The sequence below is a fragment of the Protopterus annectens genome, chromosome 4.part0 (assembly GCF_019279795.1).
Source record: "Protopterus annectens isolate FY-2018-M chromosome 4.part0, PAN1.0, whole genome shotgun sequence".
In the NCBI taxonomy this organism is placed as follows: domain Eukaryota; kingdom Metazoa; phylum Chordata; order Ceratodontiformes; family Protopteridae; genus Protopterus; species Protopterus annectens.
Genome location: NC_056733.1, coordinates 1,619,443,060 through 1,619,455,734, shown reverse-complemented (window position 1 = coordinate 1,619,455,734; position 12,675 = coordinate 1,619,443,060). Strand labels below are relative to the sequence as shown.

At 37.7% G+C, this 12,675-nt stretch overlaps 1 protein-coding gene across 2 annotated transcripts in view; it reads left to right on the top strand.

Annotated features, from left to right (window-relative positions):
• Positions 1-12,675, top strand: part of TNIP1 (TNFAIP3 interacting protein 1) — a 739,301-nt gene that overhangs the window by 64,287 nt on the left and 662,339 nt on the right. The gene's annotated exons all lie outside the window — the stretch shown is intronic.

The following is a 12,675-nucleotide window of genomic DNA, read 5'->3' as shown; positions in this document are numbered from 1 at the left end:
AAATGCAGTTATGGGTACAGCAATACATCATACTGAAATCTCACAAACCTTGTAAATTAAGAAGCTTTAACAGTGAAAGCGAAGAATTACTGCAAAAGACATGCATTACTCAATTGTAACAGTAAGTAAACCTTAGAGGAAAAAAAACACACTACTCGTATTCAACAATTATGTTTATTTAATATTTATATTTATAATTTAATTTATTTATAATTTAATATTTATCAATATCCCCTCACTCTTTCTAAAGCTTGCTGCTGATGCCATTGCCATCCCCATTAGCATTCACATCAACCAATCCATTCATGAATCTTACGTTCCCAAATTGTGGCGTGCTGCCTATATCCTACCTCTTCACAAAGGAGGCAAAAACAATAACATTTCTAATTTCCGTCCAATAGCCATTCTCTCCCTAATATCAAAAATTCTAGAAAAATGCGTCTACCAACAACTTTTGCCCTTCCTTATCAGCAATCACCTCCTCACCCCTGCTCAACATGGCTTCTGCCCCGGCCATAGTACAATAACCGCTCTCCTCTCATTTCTAGACATAGTAAACCATGCTTGTGATTCTGGAGAAATTGTATCCACTGTCCTTCTAGATCTATCCAAGGCATTCGACACTGTCTCTCACTCCCACCTTCTAACTCAACTGTCTAACCTCAATCTCGCTCAGCACTCACTTACCTGGTTTAAGAGTTATCTTTCTGACAGATCCCAGGCTGTGAAATGGAAAACAGGTACCTCAATCTTCCTTCCCACCCCAACCGGGGTTCCCCAGGGTTCAATACTTGGTCCAATGCTCTTCAATGTATTTATCAATGAATTCCATGCAGCCATTCCCAACACTAAAATAGTGCAGTATGCAGATGACTCCACTTTAATCTGCTCTGCTCCTAATCTTCATACTCTCCAAGCAATTACCCAATCTGCCTTCACAGCCACTGAGAACTGGATGCTTCAAAACTACCTCTCTCTTAATGCTAATAAATCCAAAATCTTACTTTTCTCTCCCTCTAAAAACACGCTCCTTGACAAACAATCTTTCAATATTATCAGTAATACCAACTCCCTAATAGAAGTTGTCCCCTTCGTTAAACTTCTCGGTGTTACTGTCGACGAACACCAAAAATTCAATATGTATGTCCAATCAAATATAAAAAAAAACTATCAAAAACTTGGTTTACTATACAGAAACTCACACTTCTCTCTCCCTCTACCAGGCATACTCTTGCCACTACCTATTTACTACCTTCACTGTTATACGGTGCCCCTTTACTAACCAAATTTGCTTCCTCCATCTCCGCAAAACTAGAAATCTGCTACAACAAAATCTCCAAATTCACTACTAAATCCAAACACTCCTCCCACCATTGCTCTTCCCTTCACATGGTAAAATGGCTAGAACTTCCCAACTACCTCAACTACCTCCAACTCACTACAGCCACAAATTAATCAATAATCCTACTGCATACCCTGCTCTAGCAAACCTCCTTCCTTCTTATACTCCTCACAGACCCCTAAGATCCGCACAACAAAATCAACTTTCTGTTTACAAACCAAAACGTCCCGCTGGCCAGTATCTGCTATCCTACTCCTTAGAAAAAATATGGAACTCTTTTCCCCCCTCAATAAGAACCTCCAATAACTTTGAACTCTTCAAATGCCAGTTCCATTCTCATCTCTCCCTTAACTAGAAATGTAATTGTTCTCTGCCCCCCCTAATCCTAATAAACTCACTCCTACCTGTTCTTTATTAATTACTTCTACACCTTGGCAATTCTGCCCAACAGCTTCCCTTCAACATTTCTAACAGAACTTATGAACCTTTAATGTATATAGTGTATATACTATACATAGTGTTCTTTCTCTAGTCTCGTTCTCTTTATACTTCTTCCTTCTAAACCTATATAACATTTGACTAATATATGACTCTATCTTCTATTTGCATCCAACTCTCTTCAACTTACTTTACCCTCCTTCCCCCTTCTGTAACTCCCTATCCCTTTTTTCACATCTGTTCTCCTTCTAATTAACAATTCTCTTACTTCCCTACTCAACTACCTCTCTCTCCTTTCTCTACTGTTACGTACTTATTCCTACTACTCTGTTTACTTCCCAATACCCTTCCTACTTACCATACATGTTCTTCAGGAACTATCCTCAAGTCTTCTATACTCTTCTGTTTGCACTGCATTTTTGCTACAACTCTCCGCTTCATTTTATATTCTTGCTTAAAATACAATATAACACTATGTCTTATTCATAATTGCATTTTATGTTATTTTTTATTGTATTCTTTACTTTACTTTACTGTTTATTGTATTGTATTTTTTATTTATCTTTGTAATTTTGGAGCTTTTTTCCCTGGGCCTCCACTGAAAACAGGTTCCTTGAGCCCAGTGGACAACCCCGGTTATCAAACTGGAACTAAATAAATAAATAAAAGTAGAAAACTTTCAAATTCTACATATTACAGTAACCATAACTGTTCTGAAACAAGAAAACTAAAAAAATCTACATATTGCACACAAGCACACTACTTTTTTAAACGTGTATAATTAAGAGTATGCTTATTGTAAATCAAAGCAAAAAAACCCCACAAAAGAGCAAAATTACATACTGCAAAATACAAGAAAACTTTTCTTTTTAAATGTGTACTTTACATTTGATTTGATGGCCTGAAGAAGTGCCCAGTTTGATATAATATTTGAATAAATGTCACTGCAATTCATTGTCATCATTAGCTCAACTTTTAACAAGTCCACACTACAATGGGTTCGCTCTTCTGTCCATTTGTTTTTATAAGTTCATAGGTTAATAGATTAGTGCTAGGCTAACTGCTCTTGTGGGCCAGTTTAAGCCTAGCCAGTTATTCCTCTTGAGAATCAAACCCTGTACCTAGTGTTTGTAAGGTAAACACCTTAACCATTGTGCCAACCTCCCAACCCCCAAAATATTGGCAATCCATGGGACTAGAGTGGTGACTGCAGGATAGACGATTATGCTCTTCTGAGTAGACAGACAGGCACACATACACACAAATACACCAGTTGACTGCAGTGAAAACAGAAACCCTAGCTATCTAATTACACCGACTAGAGAACTTTGTACTTTATGCAAGTGCCACGGCATAAGTCACCAGAGAAAAAACTCTCTTTGCAAATGCATTTGATGTTGGTATAGATAATACCCTAGCAATTACCGGATATAGTGCAGGTCAACCCAGGTCCTTCCCTGAAAAGTTTCAGCTACTTTTCTCCCGGAGTTAAGCTTGTGGTACATAATTCTTGGAGAAAGGGCTTGATTGCTAAATAATCCTGGAAAAGATGGTTTTCATCTGTGTCCTGCAGACTCAGGGCTGTGATCACACTGATTAAGTCACTGAAAACAAAAGTGCTCAGTTAAAGGTAACTTAGAAAGTGTAGACAAGCAGTTGTTTTCAGTAAAGTCTAACTAGTGTTCTAAGTACTTAACGTCTGTTTCCAAGAACATGATGAAGTCTTTTTCAGCTTTTTAAAATAAGTGCCATCTAATGTGTTTATAAGTGCCCTAAGTTCTCCACCAAAGAAAACATCTTCAGCTCTTGCCTGCAGTTTTTCCTTGAGAGGGACCATTGCTGAAAATATTTCCATGGCAGTAAGTGCTGCTTTTTCTAATATACACATATGTTCAGTGAAATCCAAGAGAACAACAATGAGAAAATGCAAATAGTACTGGAGCTCTGTAGGCAATGCATTCTTGCCATGCTCATTATCTGAAAAGTACTGCCATATATACTGGGATCTCCCCTTCTCCCTGGGAGAGGAAATATGACTGGATCACTGGCAGATTTTTCACTACTTTGTTAATGGCTGGCAGGAATGACAGCTAACTTGTTTGGCACATGCCTTAAGAGACTGTCAAATTCCATGCCACAAAACTCAAAGAAGTCTTTCAGGTCTCTGTTTTTGTGGCAGAACCTGAGAAATTATTGAAAAGTTTTATCACAAACACTTCCACATCATAAGGTAGTTGCACTGCAGCTTTTTTTAGCTGCATTATGAATAATGTGGGCAACACAGCCTTCTGGAATGATGGGCACTTTTCTTTTAATCTGGTATACACACCAGATTTCTTTCCGTAGTTAAAACTGGCATTATCAGCCCCATATGCTGAAATGCTGTTCCAGGGAAAGGAGTGTTTTTTCCATAATGTTTGGAATCTGTTGTGAAATAGCCTGGGCAGATTCATCAGGGTCTTCATAGAAGTCCAACAGACCATTCACCATCCTTTCTTCTTTGGAAAAATACCTCACAGCAAGGGGAAATAATTTTATGTTTCCCTGTTTTTAATTTCTCCAAATCTTTGGGTTTCTATTACCATGATAGGAATTGACCCCAGTCCTTAGTCAAACTATGATTAGAGTTCATGAAATTAGTAGTTTCAATTGTTGATGTTAGCCAGAAGTGCTCTTCACAACTCCCACAATGTGCCCAGTAATGACTCCTTTTGCAATTCATATGGAGATGTATTAGTAACATATCTAAGTATGATAATAATTTTTTTTTAAGACCCCATTGCTTCTACTACTGTTGGAACTGTCTGGGTATCCTTCTTCCACACTAACCTCCTGCTTGCAAATCCTGGTATTTTATTACTTTGTGTCTCTCTGTACATAAGACACTGTAATCACTAGGTGTATGAATTTCAGTAATCAATGCTATTTTTGTCTTTTTTTTTTTCATGGACTGTTATATCTGGTTTTCTCACATCTCATTTTTGAACTGTTGGTAATGATATAAACTTCATTTTCTATAATGCTTTGTGGCTCATGTTTCCAGTGCTTTTCAGATACTTCAGTATTATAATGTTTGCACAATCCCCAATGCAACAGTCTTGCAACATTATTATATCTTTCAGTATACAGTCCTTCTGCCATTCTTATCCAAACTCAAACCCACCACCCCCACCGCGACAACCTCCCAGCAGAATACCTTCAGCTTGCCTCTAAAGCCATTGCCTACTCCGTCTCCTTACTGATAAACAGATCTGTCACTGAGCACACCACTCCATCCTTATGGAAAACCTCTATCATTCTCCTTCACAAGGGCGGCCCCTCCACTGTCCTCGCCAACTACCGTCCCATAGCAATCCTATCACCCCTATCTAAGTTACTAGAAAGATGTATCCATCACCAACTCCTTACCCATCTCCTCAACAACAATCTATTATCCAAAACCCAACACGGTTTCCAGCCTATGCACAGCACCACCACTGCCCTAATTAACTTCACCAACACCATTAACACTCATTGAAACCAGGGTCAAGTAGTCTCTGCTATCTTCCTGGATTTATCCAAGGCGTTCGATACAGTCTCCCACAATAGATTCTTAACTGGCCTGTCTGAGCTTAACATGAACAACCACTCCCTGCTATGGTTTAAAAGCTACCTTGACATTTGCTCCCAATCTGTAAAATGGCTCAACGCCCTGTTCACCCCACTCCCACTCACAATAGGTGTACCCCAGGGCTGTATCCTTGGTCCCCTTCTTTTTAACATATTTACAAACTGACTCCATCTTGCAACTTCCAAGGCAGAAATACTACAATACGCTGGCGACACTATCCTAATCTGTTCTGTACCAAACATACAGCTCCTCCAACAATACACCCAGGAATCCTTCACTGACATAGAAAATTGGCTAAACTCATCTCAAATTATTTTGAACCCAAAAAAAACAACTCATGCTATATCAATAAACTAAGAATAATGACTCTTTCAACTTCTCTGTATCATCAGTCAATAAGACCATCATCACCCCAGTCCCCAAAGCTAAACTGCTAGGACTTACAATCGACCAACAACTCAGATTCAGCAAATTTATATCTCTTACCATTTCCAAAGTCCACAAAAAGCTAGGGACCTTATACTGCAGCAAAAAATACCTGACTTCCGAGTTCCAGAATTACTATAGCCCACTCTCATCTCCTATCTACACTACTCTATGCATCACAAGTCCTAACAAACCCAAGTAAGGCAGACCTTAACAAGCTCTCCACCTGCTATAATAAAATTGCCAGGTTTGCAACCAGCTCCAAATCACATTCCTACCAATGCCAGTCCTTACTTACTCTTCACTAGCCTGAATTTCCCAACCTATTACACTACCACCAACTCAAGCTCACTCACCAACTACTGTACTGTCCAGAAAAAAACCTTGCACTAAGTAGTTTACTAAACTTCTGTAACACTAATAGACTGCTACACTCCAGCAATAAAGCCGTAGTCGAAAAAGTCCCTGGCAAAAATAGCTCTGGGGAATCTCTCTTCCGCAATAAAGTTGCTAAAGTCTGGAATACCCTTCCCCCTGACATGAGACTTAAAAACAGCACCCCAACTTTCAAGAAATATCTAAAGTCATACTTCCTCAATAACTAGCTATGCAACTGCATTGGTCCACACTAGCCCCCATCAACACCTTCTACAGTTACTATTTCTTAAGCTACTTTAAGGGCCAATTATTCTTGGACCCTATCAATGTATTGTATTCCACTGATGATGTTTTCTAACTACAGTTTGCATTCTAAACATTTTTAAATCTGTAATTGTTACTTACCCATAGTTACTTTTTCAAATCTTTTATGGTTAACTGAGGAAACGTTTCCCTTTGACTGTTTGTACTACTATCTTAATGTCTTGTAACTGCTGCATAGAACTTTTTGTAACTACTGTACGGAGCTTTTGTCCCAGGCCTCTGCTGAAAACGGACACAAGTTGTCCAGTCTGATTATCCTGGTAAACAAATGTTAAATAAATGTTGCGTCTTTCGGGTCGCCACAGAAGAACTCTGGTACGTTAAATAAATAAATAATAAAAATAAATAGTAAACAGCAACAAGATGAGCAACTGTTTCCATTTCTGTTTTACTGAACCTGCATTTGTCTGTTCTTCCCACATGTTCAATGGACTTTGCAAACCTATGTGTACATAGTCCACAGTCTTGGGCTGCCAGTGTTAAGTATTCGTTTTTTGGTTTAAATTCACCTCTCCTTAATCATTTCTGTGTTCGATGCTGATCAACATGCGCTTGTTACAATAGTTTTCGAAACTTAGAACTATATTTATGCATTTTCCACATTTCTTGCCTTCTCACTCAATCCTTCACATTCAGTTGTTGCCTGATTTTTTATCTACTTCCGATTTGATTTCTATTTCCGCTTGACACTGATTTGTCTTTGTTAAACTAAGCAGGGAAGTCATTTTAGATGTATTTGCCTCATGTTTTAAAACTTTCACTGCATATGGGTCTTGTGACGTCAGCAGGTATGTATGGAGTCTTACAACTGTATATCTATACATTTGATCAGTTTCGAGAAGGCCCATACCTCCTTCAGAACAGGGAATATGTAGTCTTGGTATAGACTGATTTTTATAAATCGTGTGATGAGCATGAAACAATCTTGTTGTTTTCCTGTCCAACCGATCCCACACATTTTGGGGCCAGTCACTCACTCCAAAACTGTAAGTTAGGGCACAAAGAGCAAATTGGTTTATAGCTTTTGATCCTAGATGTCAATGCTGTTTTCAGTAATAAGTTCTTCCAAAGTACTCCGTACTAATTTTTATTCACATTTTTTCATGTTTTATTTTTGATCCTTCATCACTTTCTAAATATTTATACACTCCCTCTTGCTCAAGTTCTTTCATATCACATTCTTGTCCCAAACTGATGTTTTCTTTGAACTGCAGTTTTTCTGCTTTAAAGGTTGCTTTTGCAGATTTATCAAGACCAGATAACATTCTTATATCATCTGAAAAAGCTTTGACAGTTTGCAGTTGTGCTTCCTCATCTGATGAGCTATACAGTTTTAAATCATTGACAAAGAGGAGATGAGAAGTCTGTAGACTTTGTTTTCTAAGAGCCAAATTATTGCTATGGCTTAAGCTGTTAAGTAGACAGCTTAATGAGTTTAAGGGCAAGGCAGAATAACAGAGGTGACAGATTCACTCTGGAAAATCTCCTTTTTAATTTTTATCCCTAGATAATAATTTGTACTTTATCATGGCTTAATTGCAAAGTGGTCTGCCACTATTTCATGGTCACTGTAATGTAGTCGATCGGTGTAGGGTGTATCTTATACATATTTAAGCACTCTTTTATCCATGAATGTGGGATACTATCAAATGCTTTTTTAGTCAATCTAAGTCAGTCTTAGATTCTTCCTCTGTTTACAGTTCTCCACTATGACTTTATTTAACAACAAATGATCCTTTGTTCCATATGACTTTGTTTTATTGCCCTTTTGTTCTATTGCCATAATTGAGTTTTCTTCTAAATATGTCGTCAGAAGGCAACTTAATTGGCCTATAATTTTAGGGTAGCTTGCAGGTTCACTCTTAAGTAGGAGCATTGTTTTTCCTGTTAGCCAGGTTGGTGTCTGTTTGGGGTGCACATATAAATAGTTCTTACTCGTATGTAAATCTTCATGCAAAGATATTAATACTTTTAACCAGAAGTTAGCTACTGTATCTGGGCCTGGGGTTTTCCAGTTGGAAGCTTTTCTTAACTTTGTTTAAATCTCTTTGGATGTTACTTCATCTCATTTCATATTCTGTACCTTTAAACTTCTTATTCTTTCTTTTGCATCTATCCATTTAGCATCTTTGTTATGTTCCCCAGGATTTTCATAAGTACTTGTCCAAAATATATCTAGTTCTTCCTTTTTTGGTGGTCTTTCAATTTCTTTTACCTTGTTTCCCAATTTTCTATAAAACTTTTTGGGTCATCGTTAAACTGCTTATTTCATACTTTTCGTTTATATTAATCTGTGTATCTTCTAAGTTTTTCCACCCATGCTGAGATTTTTAGTGTATTATTTGCGATAGTGGGTGATAGAGCCTGATCTGTTCTAATACTGCGTATTGTTTTTATCATGCTTATCTTTCTAAGTATTTTTGTTGATCTGTTCCCTCTTCTATACTGACACTTCTCTATTTGTTACTTCCATGATGGTATTCATTTTCTCCCCTTCCTTTCCCTTATTATCCTGTGTTCTTTTGGTATAACTTTATCAGTTATTAATTTAGCTGTACAGTAGTATATTCTGTTTACTTCTGTTAAATCACATGGATTTCCATGGACAGTCCTAATTACTGTGTTCATTTGTTTTATCAGACTTCTGACTTTTTGGGTTTTATTGACCGACTATTTCTTTCATTGATCTTAATATGTCTGTCTATCTCTGTTATCAAGCAACTCTTCTCTTAGCTCATTTTCTTCTAAACTGAGGGCATATTTTTGTTTCCATTTCCTGTGGGTATTCTATAGAAGTTCTATAGCATTTTATTTTATTTTATTTATTTATTTCATTTGTTAACCAGGTAATGTCCGACTGGGCACGAGGCCCTTTTTCAGCAGAGGCCCAGGGAGAAAAGCTGCATTCATACAGTTGAGACACATTAAAACCAACTTAACAAACAAAGTGATGAACATTAATGGTATTTACAGTGTACAATGCACATGCTGAGTGGTAATTTAAATATTAGCAGTATTCAACAAAAATGTATAAAGTTGGCACAGTTTAAGATGGTATTCTGAAATATAACATTAATTAATAAAAATTTACAAGAATGGCACAGTTTGAGAAGGAAATAGCATGAAAAGTAGTGAACAGTATGTTACAGTTTGACAGGATAAAGGGATGCAGTCACCATAATAGTTGTAAGACCATGTGGTATTAATGTTAATTTTGCTAATTGAGACAGTGTTGGATCAAATTAGATTCAGCAGAAAATAACGGGAGCTGTGAGTAGAGCTGTTAAGGTAAGCGGTAGGGAGAGGTGGGTGGACTAGCCTGGGGTATGCCAGGAACAGAGCCAATGTTTTTCTAGATGTTGCTTGAGGTGGTGTTTGAACACATGAATTCTAGGATTTTTAGTGATAGGTTGAGGAAGATTCTTCCAGAGTTTGGCAATTTTATATGAGTAGAGGGCGGTGCCTTGTGTGGTATGGGGTAGAGTAATCTTTAACATTAGTTTATTAGAGGATCTAAGTGAGCAAGGATTTTATGTTGGGTTGGATTAGGTTAGTGATTATTGGGCGGTCATTTGGTTGGTGAATTATTTTGTGGGCTATGGACAGTTGGTGTAGAGTTAGATGGTTTGGGAGTTCTAGCCATTTAAGCTGTGAATGTACCGAGCAGTGGCGGGTTCTAGAAGTATGGCCTGTAGCGAAATAGGGAACATATTGTTCAGAGATTGAGCGGTTGATCAGGATTCATATAGAATAGGCTATTGTGGCGGCAGCAGTTTTAAGGAATTCATTAGGTAGTTGGTCTGCTGCTAGACGGCAGGGATTGATTTTGGAAAGAAGTGATTTTATGTAGTTAGTATGGATTAGAGTGAAATAGAAGGGGGTGGGGGAGTCTGAAGGGGGAGAGGGTAAAGTGAGAGGTTGACTATGCTGATTACCAAGCAGTGATGTGATCGTGTTAATAAAGTGAGTATTGAATTGTGTAGCTATTGGGTCTGTTACCTTGGAGTTGGTTGATGGGGGGGGGGTTGGGTTATAGCACAGGTTGAGAAGATTGTTAATGGTTTGCCAAAATTTTTTGGGGTTGTTTGATGGGTTTGTTGACATGATAGGTAGTAGTTTGACTTGTCTGATTTTATCTGTTTCTTAGCTTGGTTTCGGAGTTTTTGAGATATTTTGTGTGGTTTGTTTTGTCATGGGTGGTATGGTAAGTGGACCATGCCCTGCCTGTCTGTTTCAGTAGTTTCATGTTATCTTTTTTTAGCCAAGGTATGTGCTTAGTTTTAGTTCTTATTTTTCTTGTGGATGCTAGACTATTTAGTATTTTAAGAAAGGTGTTGTTGAAGTATTGAACAGCCTGATCGAGTGAGACATTCTCTTCAGTTTCATCCTTTACCATCTGTTGCTCTGTCATATGGCCTCTCACTACACAACATTGACTGCGTCAGAGTTTCCACGGTTTCCTGTTCCCTCCCTTGCTGTCCAGTTTCATGTGAACATTTATACTGGTTTCCTGTGAAAGGCTCCAAAATATTTTCATATGGCACCTGACCAATTGCTTCCCATTGCACTGGTTTCCCCTTAATTTGGCTGTCCATTGCTCTATCCTGCTGTGGTGCTTTCTGAATTAGATTTTCTAGAATGAATCCTTCACTTCGCAGGTACTCCATAACCTCAGTTTGTATTTTTTTTTTAACTTCTCCAGTACTAATCTCCTTTTTTGCTTTTCCTCTTTTCCCTGTCTGGATTCCTTTGCCTGCATTTCTCTTCAAATATCTTTGGTGCTGCTCTTTTTGTATTGATTAATTTTGCTTTTTCCTTTGTATAGATACTACGACATATTAAATCGTTTTTTCTTTCCCTCGTCCATATTTCTTCTTCAGATGTCTCCTGATCTTCCTGTTTTTCCTTACTTTGAGGACTCGTTCCATCGTGCTGTCTGTTTTTTTTAATTCTGTTTTACTAATCTTCTTTTCTACATTCCCACTTTGTGATATTTTTTTATTGTGAAATTTTCCATATCTGGATGTCTTTGCCTGTATTTCTCTTTAAATATTGTTGGGGTTGCCTTCTTTATATTGATTAATTTGGCTTTCGCCTTTGCATAAATATTGCACCATATCAAATTTTTTTCATTCTCATGTTCATATTTCTTTTTTATACTTTTCAGAAATCTGTGGGTTTTGTTGTTTATATTTTTGCAGTATCTCAGATGCTTCCTTTTCCAAACATATCAAAGTTTCTTGATCTATGTACTGCTTTTCACAAATCTGTTGTATTAATGGACACAATTTTTATTTGAGGTTTCTGACAGTTTTTCTTGTGGAAGTGTTTTTCTTTTCTCTAACTTCTCTCTTAACCTTTTTGTATTTCTTGCGTCTGGAAATTCTCGGCTTTTTGCGTAATAACAACAATACATAATTTCTTTCTTATCCTCAGTAGTCCACCCTATTGTCTTTATGGCTCTTCTTTGGCCTATCAGCTTTTGTGATTTTTGTGGACTGCTACTTCCTTCTATAACAGGGGGGGCCAACCTCCCCCTGGGCCTGGCCTGGCCGCATTGTAGGAATGTTTCCTCATCTGAAAGATTCTATACTGTTATTTTTTCCAGTCCTGGCACCAGTGCTCCTACCAGGATTGGGCACTTTTTTACTGTGGTTCTTGTGCACCCAGCTATCTTTTTTAATTTTTGACCTACTTCTGTCCCTGATATATGCCATATAAATAATTATCGGTGTCGTCTTGGTGAGATTTTGTGAAAAACAGGGTCCACCTTGTGAAGGTGCTCACCAAAACTTGAGGATGAATTCAGTTTCAGCAATACTGCTCTCCTTTGCTTGCTGACTTATCTCTCCATTCGGTGTGGTATGGAAGATAGATTTGCAGATCAGTAATGTGTTTTAGCCAAGCTTCATTACAGGCAGAAATACCTGTGCTATTTTGTGCTAACTGAACATCCATGTTTTTAGTTTTTTTTTTGTTAAAGTGTTTCTGATAAGGACAGTGGTGATGGGTTTTAATTATGTTTGCTTTGGTGAAGTTGCTTTGATAGTAGTTGTAGGAGTGAAGTAATTTTCAGCTTTGCGTGGTGCCTTTTGTTGGATCCGTAGCAACTACTAAGAGTATAGTTATTTGCCTTTGTTTGTTGTTGATTGTTAAA